A 14100-nucleotide genomic window follows, 5' to 3' on the forward strand; every position below is an offset into this window, starting at 1 on the left:
TGTCACCATATATTCTACCTAGAACACACTTTGAAACATGATACTTTGACCAGAACATTCAATTCAGTAAATATGGTTGGACTCTGTGAGTTAGGCACTGTGCAAGGTCTGGGGGATACATTGATGGATAAGAAAGACATGGTCTCTGCCCTCACAGAACTTATGAACTCAATAAAATAGCATAAACTGGCATTATTTAATGAGAAGAGTTTTCCTGTGGCCTTACATTTATTAGCCACTCAGTGTCCAAGATCTCTCTCAAGACTTTGTTTATCCACTGGGCCTCAGGACATACTTGTCTGAAACATTGGTGATCCCTAACTCCTTCTTAGGGTTTGTCTGCTAGGATAGCCATGCTTGGTGTCATAAGCCATTGGCCTTGATTAATTTAAGTGTTAAACTCCTAAAGGTTGGGCCATTTCTATTGACTTGCTTTGCACAATCCTGACTAAAGTGTTGTTCTCCAATTAAAAGAAAAAATTCTTAAAGAAAGGAAGAAAATAATAATAAATATTCTGTCAGTTCCAGCTGAATTGAATATAATATCCTGTGTTCCCCCTACAACATTCTCCCCACTTTCTGTCTTGGCCTGGAATGTCAAAATTGTACCATTGGGTGTGTGTCCTTTTATGCTTTTAAGTAATGATACACTCATGGTAGCAGAATAGGTTAGCTCAGGGGCCATAAGTAGTGGAGACTTTAGATGCTGTTATGCTTCTCCTCTCATTTGTAAGAGTGGTAGAGTCAGACTATGATCCAAACCCTGACTCTATCACTTAGTGGCTGTATGTCCTGGGTTTAGTTGCTTAATCACTCTGAACTTCAGATTCCTCAATAAGAATTAAGTAATACATGAAAAATGCTGAGCAAAATGCTGGCATGTAAAACAAAATCTGTAAAGGATGCTAAAATTATGTGACTGTATGATGAAAAACAGAATATTTACCATCTCTAAGTGTCTCCCCAAGATACATATAAGATACAAAGGGAAAAATAGTAATTTTACACTGGAGAAGCCTGACAAATACCACCTTTATCACGTGCTCAAAGTTTTCAACATAATAAATAATGGTGTTTATTATCTAATAATAGTGGGACAAATCTAAACCATGTGCCTCATGATATGATGTACTGAGAAGGGCAAAACAGCATTTGTGATACTCTTGTCTGAGATTAATCTTGAGGAAGCATCAGACAAACCCAAACTGGGGGATATATTTTTTTTTAACACCTTTATTAGAGTATAGTTGCTTTACAATGGTGTGTCAGTTTCTGCTTTACAACAAAGTGAATCAGTTATACATATGTCCCCATATCTCTTCCCTCTTGCACTGACCTGTACGCTCCAAAAATATCAAGGTATTTCATGATTTAGGTAATTGTATGATGGTTATGTAAAATGTTAATAGTTGAGGAATCTGGGTGAGGGGTGTCTGAACTCTTTGTGCCAATTTTATAACATTTTGAAGTCTGAAATTATTTCAAAATGAAAAAAAATGCAAGTAGTAGGCATTCAGTAAACCATGTTGTGACCAAGGGAATCTTCCTGAATCTGGGCCAGCCATTTAGTTGAGGTTGGCAGTTTTGAATACTGTGTTTATGAGTTCCTCTGCTGAAAGGTCTGGTAGCTCTGTGAGGATGTCATACATTTGCAAGGATGTTCCTGGGCTGGTCTCTGTATGGTCCTCTCCCTAGGGTATGTCCTTCATCTCCATAGCTCCTTTGAGGAAGAAGTCTGAGACAAGTAGGAAGTTACTCTCTGACAGTTTTTAGAAATGAGGCTTCTCCTTTTAGGTCAGTGAGATTGTCCGGTTGACAGAAATTCACCCAGAGCTCTCTCTGTGGCTCAGCCATTAATTTTGTCCTGGAATCTACCATCATCCTTTCACTTGCTGGACCTTGTCTCTCGATCACTGGGAACAGGAGGAATAATGATGCACTTATAAAAACTAAAAATAGAACTACCATATGATCCAGCAATCTCACTCCTGGGCATATATCTGGAGAAAACCATAATTCAAAAAGATACATGCACCTCAATATTCATTGCAGCACTGTTTAGAATAGCCAAGACATGGAAGCAACCTAAGTGGCCATTGACAGATGAATGGATAAAGAAGATGTTGTACCTATATACAATGGAATATTACTCAGCCATAAAAAAAGAATGAAATAATGCCATTTGCAGCAACATGGATGGACCTAGAGATTATCATACTAAGTGGAGTAAGTCAGACAGAGAAAGACAAATATCATATGATATCACTTATGTGTGGAATCTAAAAATATGATATAAATGAACTTATTTACAAAACAGAAACAGACTCACAGACTTAAGAAAACAAACTTACGGTTACCAAAGGGGAAAGGTTGTGGGGAGGGATAAATTAGGAGTTTGAGATTAACATATACACAACTACTGTATATAAAACATAATCAACAAAGACCTATTGTATAGCACAGGGAACTCTACTCAGTATTCTGTAATAACCTAAATGGGAAAAGAATCTGAAAAGAATAGATATATGTATGTGTATAACTGAATCACTTTGCTCTACACCTGAAACTAACACATTGTAAATCAACTCTACTCCAAAATAAAAATTTAAAAAAAATACAGAAAACAATCAAAAAGTGTTGTGTCCAAATCTGACATCCACATTATCAATATAGTATGTGCAGTAGAAGAAACATGAGGATGTAGAGTTTTAGATAGAGACTCGGTTCCAGAAAACCAAACCAGAGAGAATATGATCTATAACATGCATAAGAGGGCTTCCCTGGTGGCGCAGTGGTTGAGAGTCCGCCTGCCGGTGCAGGGGACGCGGGTTCGTGCCCCGGTCCGGGAAGATCCCACATGCCGCGGAGCGGCTGGGCCCGTGAGCCGTGGACGCCGAGCCTGCGCGTCCGGAGCCTGTGCTCCGCAACGGGAGAGGCCACAACAGTGAGAGGCCCGCGTACCGCAAAAAACAAAACAAAACATGCATAAGATCTTGGAGAGTAAACATGTGTTCTTCACCACCCTTGTCAGGAAGACTGCCTGCATGTCAAACTGTAAAAGGACCAGTTCTCAGAATGTAAGAGAAAAAAATGATTTCACAAAGTAAACAAAACAAAGATGAGCCTTGTTATCAAGTAATAAGTCCGACAGTGATGAGGTTCAAGAAGGGTTTGAATTAACTCGCAGGTGACAGATATAAAAGACAAGTAAGTGAAGCTATGAAGAGTAGAGTTGCCAGCAAGGAGGCTGGGCATTTCCTAAGCATCTTTGATGTCCTTGTTAGAATTGCATCCAAAACTCTGCAATTTTCGTGTTCTTAATTTTGCTCATTTACTCCTAGCCCCTTGAGCATGGACTGCTCTGTAAGAGTGAATCAGTGGTGATGTTCTCACAAGGCATGTTGTGAGGTTAACAAATGCAGTTTGTAATGTGCACTGCAGATATGACGTGCCATAAAAACGCTAATGAACGGTAATGCCTGTCCACTCGCTAGCAGCCGGCGCAACAGGCCGAGGAAAACAGAAAGGAGAGACTGCCTTTTGAACACACAAAGTGCTGTCCTATTCATCTGGCCTCATGCATGCCACCATGGGAGGCTCCTGCTTAGCCCTCATTATTCACCCAAACAACTTCCTTTCCTTCTCTGTCCGGGTCTGCAAGCTGCGTTCTGAGCAAAGAAAGATTCCCTGAAACCTTTTGGCGCCATCAACAACAACAGCAGCAACAAAAGTTTGGCTTGAAAAATATATTCAAGGAATGAACAAATGCAATGGAAATCTATGATTATGGATGTTTGAGAGGGACAGAGGAAAAAAAAGACCTGGGCTTTGTTTTGCATTTTGGTAAGAAATGATATATAGCTACGTAGTAAAAACAGTTTTATTAAAAAGATCCTCTAGCCCTGAATTCCAAATACGAATTGTACCCTCTTATCATCCAGTCACTTTAGAATGAAAGTTAAAAATGCTGATACTGTGGAACTAGCCCTTGGTATTATATCTCATAGCTGATATATTTGTCTAATACTTTGCTTTTTGAAGGCCCATTACTCAGGCCCAGTGCGCAGGGCTGTTCATTTTAATCCTTTCTGGTTAGTGAAAGCAGGAATGCTAGGAAGAGCTTATAGATAAGATTTCATTCCCTGCTTTTGTATGTAGGTAGGTGGTGGGGTATAAACCAGATAGTGAAACAAATGGAGCTCTCATCATCCTGAGAAAAGGGTTTTGACCTCAGACTTGTGGGCTTTTGTTTAGGGGAACCTTACTGAAAAGTAGGGTTCTCTGTTGGTCAGAAGGAATCCTTTCTCTTGCAGAGTGGGAAATTTTAACAGCCCAACAAGGGTTCAGGTAATATATATAACTGAGAGTTCAGGGACTTTGATCCCTTTAGTTTAGCAATAGAGCAGATGTAGGATTTTATCAGGTTTATTCTGTCCTCTTAAAAGGCTCCTCTTTTTCTGTTCAAGCAATATATCGAGGACCAGTCAGAAGGCTTGGGCCTCCTGTGCTGTCCTGTGCTGTGAAACACAGGGCAGTTATGGGGTTTTTACTCAATGGTTCCTTCTGGGCTCCATGAATAGCTCAAAAGGAGGGTGGCTAAGTGATCTACATTAAGCTGTTTAACAGGGCTAATACTTGTTTGGTTTACACAAAGCCGTCCAGCAATTATACTGATGCTTGACAATGTTATCATCGTTATTTATTTTGCTATAAGCTAGATTTATAGCATTTGTAATACTAAACATAAGAAACATTAATAGCTTTACTAATTATATCACTACTTTACAGATATAAATAGCGATAAAAATGCCAAGTAAAGTGAACTAGTAAAACATTTTTAAGAGAATTTTAAAATCGGTTGCTGATTGACGATGTCTTTGGTGAGCCTTGGGGTGTGAATGGAGAAGAGAGCCTTCTTTGTAGATTTAAGTCTGGCTTTCCTGCCTGCTCATAATGAACAGAAAGTAATTCTGCCTGAACCTGACCGTAATCAACTGAACCATGTATTTAAGGTGGTGTCAGCAAAATAAATTTTGTTTTGGATCAGAGCAAAGTGAAAATCCAAGTGTGGAGAAGGAGAGAGAGAGGAAGGGGGAGAGAGAAAGAGAGAGGTGATCGTACATGATGTGCGGGATTAAAGAGAACAGAGTGGCTAACATCGTGCATCTCCCCGTCCTAGTATTGATCTTGCCCTGTGTTCTCCAGAAAACACCATCTTATAAATGAGGGTATTGAGTGAAGAGAAAGAGTTAAATCCACTGCCTTTGCCACAATTGCTAATGGAAATCCATGGGCAGTTTAAGTGCTGGACAAATAAAAAACCAAACTGGGAATGGAGGACATTGTGGATAAGGATGGGTAGGCAGCGTGTTTGGTCTGTGAGCTGAAGGAGTGGGCAACAACTTCAACGGGTTGCAAATTTTAGAATCCCTGAGGTCCTGACTGTTGACCTACGTAGCAATTCAGCTCCAAGAATGCCTACTCAGCTTAGAACAGGGGCCTCCTGATTTTGTAAATAAAGTTTTTCTGGAACATAGCCACACCATTCATTTAAGTATAGTCTGTGGCTGCTTTTGTGTTACTACATGGAGTTGCGTGGTTGCAACAGAGGCCTTATGGCCCACAAAGCTGAAAATATTTATTATCTGACCATTTATTTAAAAAAGAGATTGCTCTAAAGTGTCCATTTTTCTAATTATTTTTCACTGGGATTCAATATATGTGCCTGTTTCAAAATTTTTCACTGCCTACCCCAGGGCTATCTGAACATCAGAAGACCGAGACGGGGGTGGGAGGAGGGTGTGAAAAAGGAGGGCCGTCTGTTTGTGCAAAGCAAGAAGTGTGACCTTTCAAGGAAGGGCCTTAGGTTGCATTAGATAATTCTGATTTTCAATGTCTAATCTTAAAGCTATAACTCAGAGATAAAAGAGTGTGAGTATTTTTATTTGTGGTTTGTGGTAGGTCTTATTACATTTCTGTCTTCTTAGAGCTAGCCAAGAGGTTCATAGTAGAGAATAACTCACCTAAGCCAACTTGAATGAATTCTCCACCACCACCTCCCCGAAGAAAATTCCTAACATGGAAATTCATTCCAGCAGGAGAGGTCTCTATTTTTGAAATGTTTTGACCTGATTTAGAGGCTAGATATAAATAAAAAGGAGGGAGCTGTGTACTCACTAAACTTACGATAAAATTTTTGAGCGCTCACACGTACTGGATGCAATCTAACAGTATTTGCAAAGAGGACATTGTATTTCTGTTGCTTTCATTTTCCTGTTTACAGTTCTTGGGTTTTCCATCACATCTGATCTCATTGTTACCTCTGTAGAATTCTATACTCTGTAAAGTCTAGCTGAAATTTTACCACTTCCATGACTGTTTCTCAACCAACTCAGCTGAGGATAGTGGAAAACTCACCGGCTTTGTAATCCTATGGTTACACCTGAGTTCACATCCTGGCTTATCCATGGCTGGGGGGCCATGAACAATTTACTCATCTCCTCTGAGTTTCCAGTTCCTCATTTGTAAACGGATAACAAACTGAAGTCTCAGAGTTCTTATGAAGATTAAATGGGATGATGCATGTAAAGGGCTTGGCGGACAATAGGATTTTAATGAATGCTGTTCAAATAAGTATTACTTTTTTAGGTGTAAGGCTTCTGTTTTAAATGACAGCTATTGCCTGCACCAATTAAGTGACACTTTCTGTATACTGTCCTACATTTTTAGTTTATCTTTTCATTTACCTACCTAATTAAATTTAAAGTTTGTTTCTCTACCTAATTACATTCTGGGCTTTTAAGAGTATGCATCCTATTTGTGTATTTGTTCAAGTGTATCGCAAATAATAGGTACTTAATAAGTATCTGGATTGATTCTGGGTCTTTGATATGTTGGGTAAATGTAGAGGGAAACCCAAGCAGAGACCATGTGTGTTTTGCAAGATCACTATATTGTCCGAGAGACTGCGCTGGGTGCAGATGAGGGAGTGGAGAGCTAATCTTGCCAAGGTGTGATGAAATAGCCAGGTGTCTACATTTGCAAAGTGGGAGAGATGTATTGAGTAGAGACAGTTTTGAAATGTATGGTCCTACTGACGAGGGCCTGTATCTCTGGTCTTTTCTCTGTCCACAGCCCCATGAAAATACTGCTTTCCCACACAACACTGAGATTAGACTATCAGTGAAGATAGCTTACTTAACAAATTAATTATTCCTTCAGTGGGGAAGATAGCACTAAAATTAATTTTAAAAATCTATCATCTTTAGATTCCCATTCTCATCTGAGAATGTATCAATATTGCAGTAAACATCTTTTGAGATATACTTTACATATAATAAAATTCACTTTTTTTAGGTATATAATTCAATGATTTTTGACAAACTGATGCAATGTATAACCTTCACTACAATGAAGATAGAGACTATTTCCATACTGTTCCAGATTTTCTCTTTGTAGCCAATTCCTCTCTTCCCATCCGTGTCTCTGGAAGTCTCTGATATTATTATTGACCCTATAATTTTGCCCTTTTGAGAATGAATCACACAGTATGTGTCACTTTGAGTCTGACCCCTTTCACCTGGCAAAATACTTTTGAATTTCCTCTATATTATTTCCTGTAGTAGCAATCATTCATTTTTGTTGTTGGGAATTTCATCATGTGCCTAGTGATTTATTTATCCAGTCACCATTTAATAGACATTTGGGTAGTTTCCAGCTTTTAATAAATATAAATGAAAGTGCTCTAAATATGTGTGCATAGGTTTATGTGCGTTCACATATGAAGACATGGGTGTGGAATTCTCCTGGGTGAGGGATCGCTGGGTCATAATGTAAGTGTATGTTTAATTTCTAAGAAACTGTCAGTTATATTCCAGACTGGTCTTACCACTTTGCATCCCTACCAGCGATATATGGAAGTTCCAGGGGCTCCACATCTTTGTTAGCATTTTGAATTGTCAATTTTGTTAAAAGGTTGAGCAATTATAGTAGGTTGTAGCAGTTATCTCATAGTTTTAATGTGCATTTCCCTAATAGCTAATGACGTTGAGCAACTTTTCATGTGTTTCATTTCTATCCGTATATCTTCTTTGAAGTGTCTTTTCAAACGTTTTGCCTTTTTTGTTTTTTTGGAAGGAGAGTGTTGTTTGTACCTGCAATAGGCATTTTTAATTGTACCATATTTTTGTTGGTCAAAACACGCCATTTCATAACATGAAACCACAGTGAATCAGTCAACCTCCCATCCCCTTGGAATATTCCTTTCAGTACTTCATATATGTAAACTTTATTCAAAGCAAGTTACCTAAATGTCCAGAGTGAGTAAATTACCACTAAGATTTTCTTTTAGCTTCCTGGTGAGATGCCCTACATGACCTAGCCCTTCATCTATTGTCTCAGCTCATCTCCCTCTTCAACTCCATGCTTACGCCTTCTCATCCTTGTGCCCTTCTTGCAGATGAGGGCATATGCCAAACATACTCTTGCCTCAGGGCTCACTGACCTAGGGCTCATTTTACCTGGTGAACTCTTTCCCCACAAAGTTGCATGGCTTTTGCAGGGCTCTCTCCTTCACTTCCTTCAGGTCTCTAAACAAATGTCACCTTATTGGCTAGGCCTTCCCTGACCAGCCTAAGTAAAATACATCTACTTCCTCCACATCATCCACCTTGTATTACTTTGCAGCATTTATCACTACCTCGTATGCTATATTTTATTCACTTATTTGTTGACTGTCTATCTCCTCCGACTGAAATGTAAGTTCCATGAAAGTAGAAACATGAACCTGTTTTGTTTCTCTGCTAGATTCGACAGCCTGGAAAACTACCAAGTATATAGCAGACATTCAATAAATTGTGCGTGGAATGGATAAATCTTAAGGAGAAAGGTGAGAAAAATGCTAATTAGCTTGAGCTTTTAGACAAGCCTGCACATCCTTCCAGATCTGGTCTGCTCCCAGTACTTAAAAGTTTATTAAGCTATCTCACATTTGGCCCAGGTGAGCTCCTAAACGGAGCTTCCTTGGCCTAAACCTGTGTAGTAACATTTCCAAATAGAGGCAACGGTCCTTTTCAAAGCAGCCCCAAGATGGCAGCAAACAGAGGTGGCAGTGGTTGCCTTTGTTTGAGGCTCACTGCCTGATTTCTTTTGCCTCTGGCTGGTTTATTGCTACCAAAAAGTTAAAGCAGTCTCCAAGAACCTGAGGGTTCCCTCTCGGGTACGCTTTGTGAATGGGTTCAGACTCTTCTTTCTGGGACTGCTCCAGGCCTGTATTTTCTTGCCCTTGCTTTCTCCTGTTGCACACACATTTAACTGCTTGCTTTTCCCTAGGGTTCCTCCGAGTAGACTGGAGAAGCCACGAGGAAGGGTGGTTTCCCATCATGCAGTGGGTGGGCTGTCCTTGAGTTACAGGTCTCCAGCGTTAGGACCTTTAAGAAATGCCTCTTCTTTGGGGGGATTTAGATCACAGTGGAGTCAAGGGTACCTTCTCCATACTTCTCCGTGCTTCTCGGTGTTCCTGCCCATAGATTGTTTTCCATCCCTGGTTCAAATCTAGAGACCTTCCTGAATGTGGCCATGGCAGAACCCACTCTGGATTGGGACTAATTGGGGAGAGTAGAAAAATTCCTGGGAAAAATAATCAGCTATAACCAACCCATCAAATGAACAAAAACATCCACAAAACTGCTTTTGAAATGCAGAATATTTTATAATTACCAAAAAATAGGGAAATAATGGTTTCTAGAAATGTAATGTTTCTCTTTTTTATTTGATATAGATATTCAGATTTTCCAATACATTTTCAGCTCAAAAATGATTGGAAGAAAATGACAATCTAACCTCCATTAATAAAACACAAAACAGTATTTGGGCCTTTTTATTGTCAAGGCTTCACAAATAGGAGAGGGTGTTCTGTAGCCTTGTAGATTCTGGTTTCCAGAAATCTGTTAAGCTGAGCATGTTTCAGAACTGATCTTTACCTCCTCAGTGATCTTAAGCAAAATTACGAAAAGCTTCCCAAATCCTGATTTTATAACACAAGAAATACTGACAGTGACGCTTCAGGAGGTTAATGATGGTCTAATTATCTTGCACCAATAAGGAAAAAGAGTCAGCCTTTTGGCAAGATTGTGTCAGAACTAGTCAGATAATATAGATATTTCTACCTCCACACATTTTCTAAAGGGGGATGTTGGCGCTTTAATTAAATGTTATATGAATACATTTCAGATAGATCCAAACACAGGGCAAACTGTGTTTCAGAACTGCTGTTCCTACATTTAACATATATTTGAAATGTAATTTAAGAAAAGATAATGGGAAAGAAAAACTAAAATAACTCGAAACAAGCAGAATATAGTAGCTCATCATTACACTAATATATCAAACAATGTGATCTTAGCTTAATTATCCCCTTTGAGAGTTGAGAAAACTAAGCACAACCTTCAATTTACAGCTGTTTGGTGCCGGGAACCTGAATTATTATTGAAGGAGAAGCGGGGAAAAAGTTTATTTATTGTGACCTCCACTCAGTTTTTATTCATCGTGGAAAATGTGTATATTCACAAATGAGGGCTATTCATCCTTAGACCACAGCATTCTTCAGCTGTCCAGGCCTACATCAACTGCACATCTCCAGCTTTTGTGTTCATCTTGAAGGCTCTTCATCCAGATTGTTCATCATCCTGATGGTCGAGCTTTATCTTGCTTTTGTGCAGCTGCATTCCGCTTATCCAAAGTGCTGAGGGAGACAGGGAGAGGGAGAGAGAAAAGAGCGAGCGAGAGAGCAGGAGAGAGTGAGTAGGAGAGAGTGGGAGAATAGAAAGGAGAAAAAGCAATGGCCAGTGCACATATGAGGATAATTTGTAGTTTCTCAATAATAATATAAAAAAAGGAGGACAGGCTAATTACTGGCTTAACTAGGGCAGCCTGTGGATCTTCATGTCAAAAGGACTGCCGTAATTATTTGCCATCAAAGCACATTCATATTGTGGCACAAAAGAAGGGCCTTTTGCAAATGGATCTTGCTAATAAACAGGGCTGAGAGGAGCATTATGTGTCTCCCTGGTTGCAGGCACATTAACACAGTGACATGGAGCATAACTCGGGGCCTGAGGAACAAAACACCAGAATGATAATTATCCCCCTCCCCTCCCCAGCCTCCCTTGCCTTTCCCTTTGTGTTGGACAAGGAAACAGAACATGACCTATTGGAGGGCCCAAGGCAGGCTATTAGTGACCCCTGAGCCCTGACAAGGTGCCTCTGTTCTTTTAAAAGCCTGCCTCTTGATGTCAGGAGGGTCACGTGGACTGGCCAGCTCAGCTCAAAATGGTCCAGCACACGCTTCACCCTTAAAGACACCTGGAAGGTCATGACCAATTTACCGCAGAGGAAGACAGCAGAGACAAGGCTCTGTTGAATCATGGTACTGAAGTTTCCCTCTTCTTCTTTGTCCACACTTGCTCGTGTATTTAAGCCCTCAAAACTCAATTCAGGGGGAAAAGTTCACTTTTTCTGTTAGTACACGAAGAGAGTCTTAGTGGGGAGAAAGGCTGGAGGCAAATTCAGCCCCGTGGATTAACCGTTTTCTGGCAGATGTAAACACACTGATTTCCCGCAGGCTGGGGTCACCGGGGGAGCAGGGGCCTGCCTTTTTCGCTTCTCGCTAGGCAGGTGGTGAGAGACTCATCAGCAATGGAGAGTCACCTGTGAGCCAGGCTTGCCGGACACCGACAATCACTGGAGCTGCAAATCATCTCTAAAGGCTCCAGGCTTGTTCTCCACGCTTGTTTCACACAGAGCAGTTGATATTAAGAAAAAGGGCCAGGAATCAGCTTGGAAAATGTACCTGAGACCATTAAGATTCCCTTTCCTTCCTCTTCCCTTTCCCTCTTGTGACTTTTCTGTGAGCGAGGGCTCTTCCGAAACAGAGGGGGCATCCCAGAACCCAGCCCACGGGGGAAGGTATTCTATTTTACACACGCTAGAAGCAAACTGGATCCCTGTTAAGTCTTATTTTACCAGCAGAGAAATTAAGGGCAGCAATTTGCATTGCAAAACGATTCTTGCTTCACAAATGTGGGCTTTCCTGAGTACTTAAATATTTAATTATTTGAAAGGTTGCAGGTTGATGAACTTCAAGTTAAAATGGTATGAGCGGGCTTCCCTGGTGGCGCAGTGGTTGAGAGTCCTCCTGCCGATGCGGGGGACACGGGTTCGTGCCCCGGTCTGGGAGGATCCCACATGCCGCGGAGCGGCTGGGCCCGTGAGCCATGGCCGCTGAGCCTGCGCGTCCGGAGCCTGTGCTCCGTAATGGAAGAGGCCACAACAGTGGGAGGCCCGCGTACCGCAAAAAAAAAAAAAAAAAAAAAAAAAAAGTTATGAGCCATTTCTAATGGAGGCTCTACTAGGAATGACTTAGAAACAATGAAAGATGTGCATCTGTGGGAAAATAGGATTAAGGGTTTTTGGGATTTCATTTAACTGTTCAAAAGTGTGCCCTCTATCTGAAGCAGATTTTTAGGGAAGTAACACATTCTTATCAATAGATTGTAAATCTCCCAATAACCAATCAATCAATTTCTGTCTCTTCTTGCCTCCCCCCTCTCTCCCTCTCTCTTTTCCTTCTTTCCACCCTTCTGCTTCTTTCCCCCTGCTCCCCTCTCTCTCTTTCTCTCCAGATAATCTTGGCATAAAGGGAATGGGGTAGTGACATACTAATTATAGACCTAAACTTTCCAAACTGTTAAGAGTGGTAAAGCAAAAAAAAAAAAAAAAAAAAAAAATTGAAACCACACTATTCCTTATTTTATTTCTAACCTGGACTCTTTCTCTGGAAACTTAAACTCTTATATCCAACTGCTGACAAGACCTCTTGCATATCTAGTAGACATCTCTTACTCAGCATATCCAGAATGGAACTCTTGATCTCACATTCCCCCCCACAACGCCCCCCAAAATCGCTCTACTCACAGTTTTCCTAATATCAGTAGATGGAAGTACAACCTTCCAAGGCTTAAGTCAGAAACCTGGTAATCATTCTTGTCTCCTTTCTGTCTCTTTCTACATCCAGTCTGTCAGAAAACGCTGTTGGCTCTACGCACAAAATGCGTTAACAACTTGGTCACCTCCACTGATACCTTGGCCTGAGCCACTATCACCTCTTGCCTCTACTATTTCAGTAGACCCTAACAGGTCTCCTGCGCCCTTTCCTACACTCCTAACTTGGCAGCCAGAGTGGTTCTCCTAAACATGTCCAAAGTTTGTGAAAAATGCCCGTGAGGCTCTGACTTTATCTCCTACTTTTCCTTCCCTTGATCATTCTGCTCCAACCCACAGTGCCCTCTGATTTCTCCATGATCACATAGCAAGAGTGTACCCACCTGAGCTCACTCAACTCCCTGACCTCCACGTCAGTTTTCAGAAGTTACTTTCTCAGTGAAGTCTACCCTAAGCACCCTGTTTAAGCCTGCGACTGCCCACTACCCGCCTGGATCCCTCATGCCCCTGACGCATTTTTTTCAATCAAACTTGAACATACCATGTAATTTATCTTTTATTTATTTAGTTATTCTTTTTGCTGTTAATTTTTGTCTCATGAGCTTTAAGAGGGTAGAGACGTGTGTTTTGTTTTGTTTTTTTGCACTGATGTATCCCTGAGTACCTACAATATTGTCTGGAATATTAAATGCTCAATAAATATTTGTGTCATGAATATTGAATAAATGAATTGTAAAGTTTAAGAAAATGGAGACCTAGAGTAATGATGAAAGGAAAACAAACAAAAAAAACACCAGAAATGTTCAGAAGAAAGAGCAGATCTTGCCATGATAAAACAGATCTAGAATGAGAATGCAGGTCACGAAATTACTCCCTAGTTTTTATAGTTTTCAACTCCAGCTCCCTTTCTCCTTCCCAGAGGTCGGGAGGTGGGGCTGGACGTTCCAACCCTCTAATCACTGGGTCTCTGTGGACCAGCCCCATCCTGAGGCCATCCAGGCGCCTCACCCTAAGTCACCTCATCAGCATAAACTCAGATATGCTCAAAAGAGCACCTTAGGAGTAACCAGAGACTCCCCTATTGTTCCCGACCCTCCCAAG

At 40.8% G+C, this 14100-nt stretch overlaps 1 long non-coding RNA gene across 2 annotated transcripts in view; it reads left to right on the forward strand.

Annotated features, from left to right (window-relative positions):
* Nucleotides 1-8973, forward strand: part of LOC307196579 — a 596584-nt gene extending 587611 nt beyond the window's left edge. For both annotated transcript variants that reach the window (XR_013831170.1, XR_013831171.1), the window contains one exon: nt 8806-8973. This is a non-coding gene — a long non-coding RNA (uncharacterized lncRNA). The remainder of the gene's footprint in view (nt 1-8805) is intronic.
* The last annotated feature ends 5127 nt before the right edge of the window (nt 8974-14100 follow it).

This window comes from Stenella coeruleoalba (genome assembly GCF_951394435.1).
Source record: "Stenella coeruleoalba genome assembly, chromosome: 13".
NCBI classification, from domain to species: domain Eukaryota; kingdom Metazoa; phylum Chordata; class Mammalia; order Artiodactyla; family Delphinidae; genus Stenella; species Stenella coeruleoalba.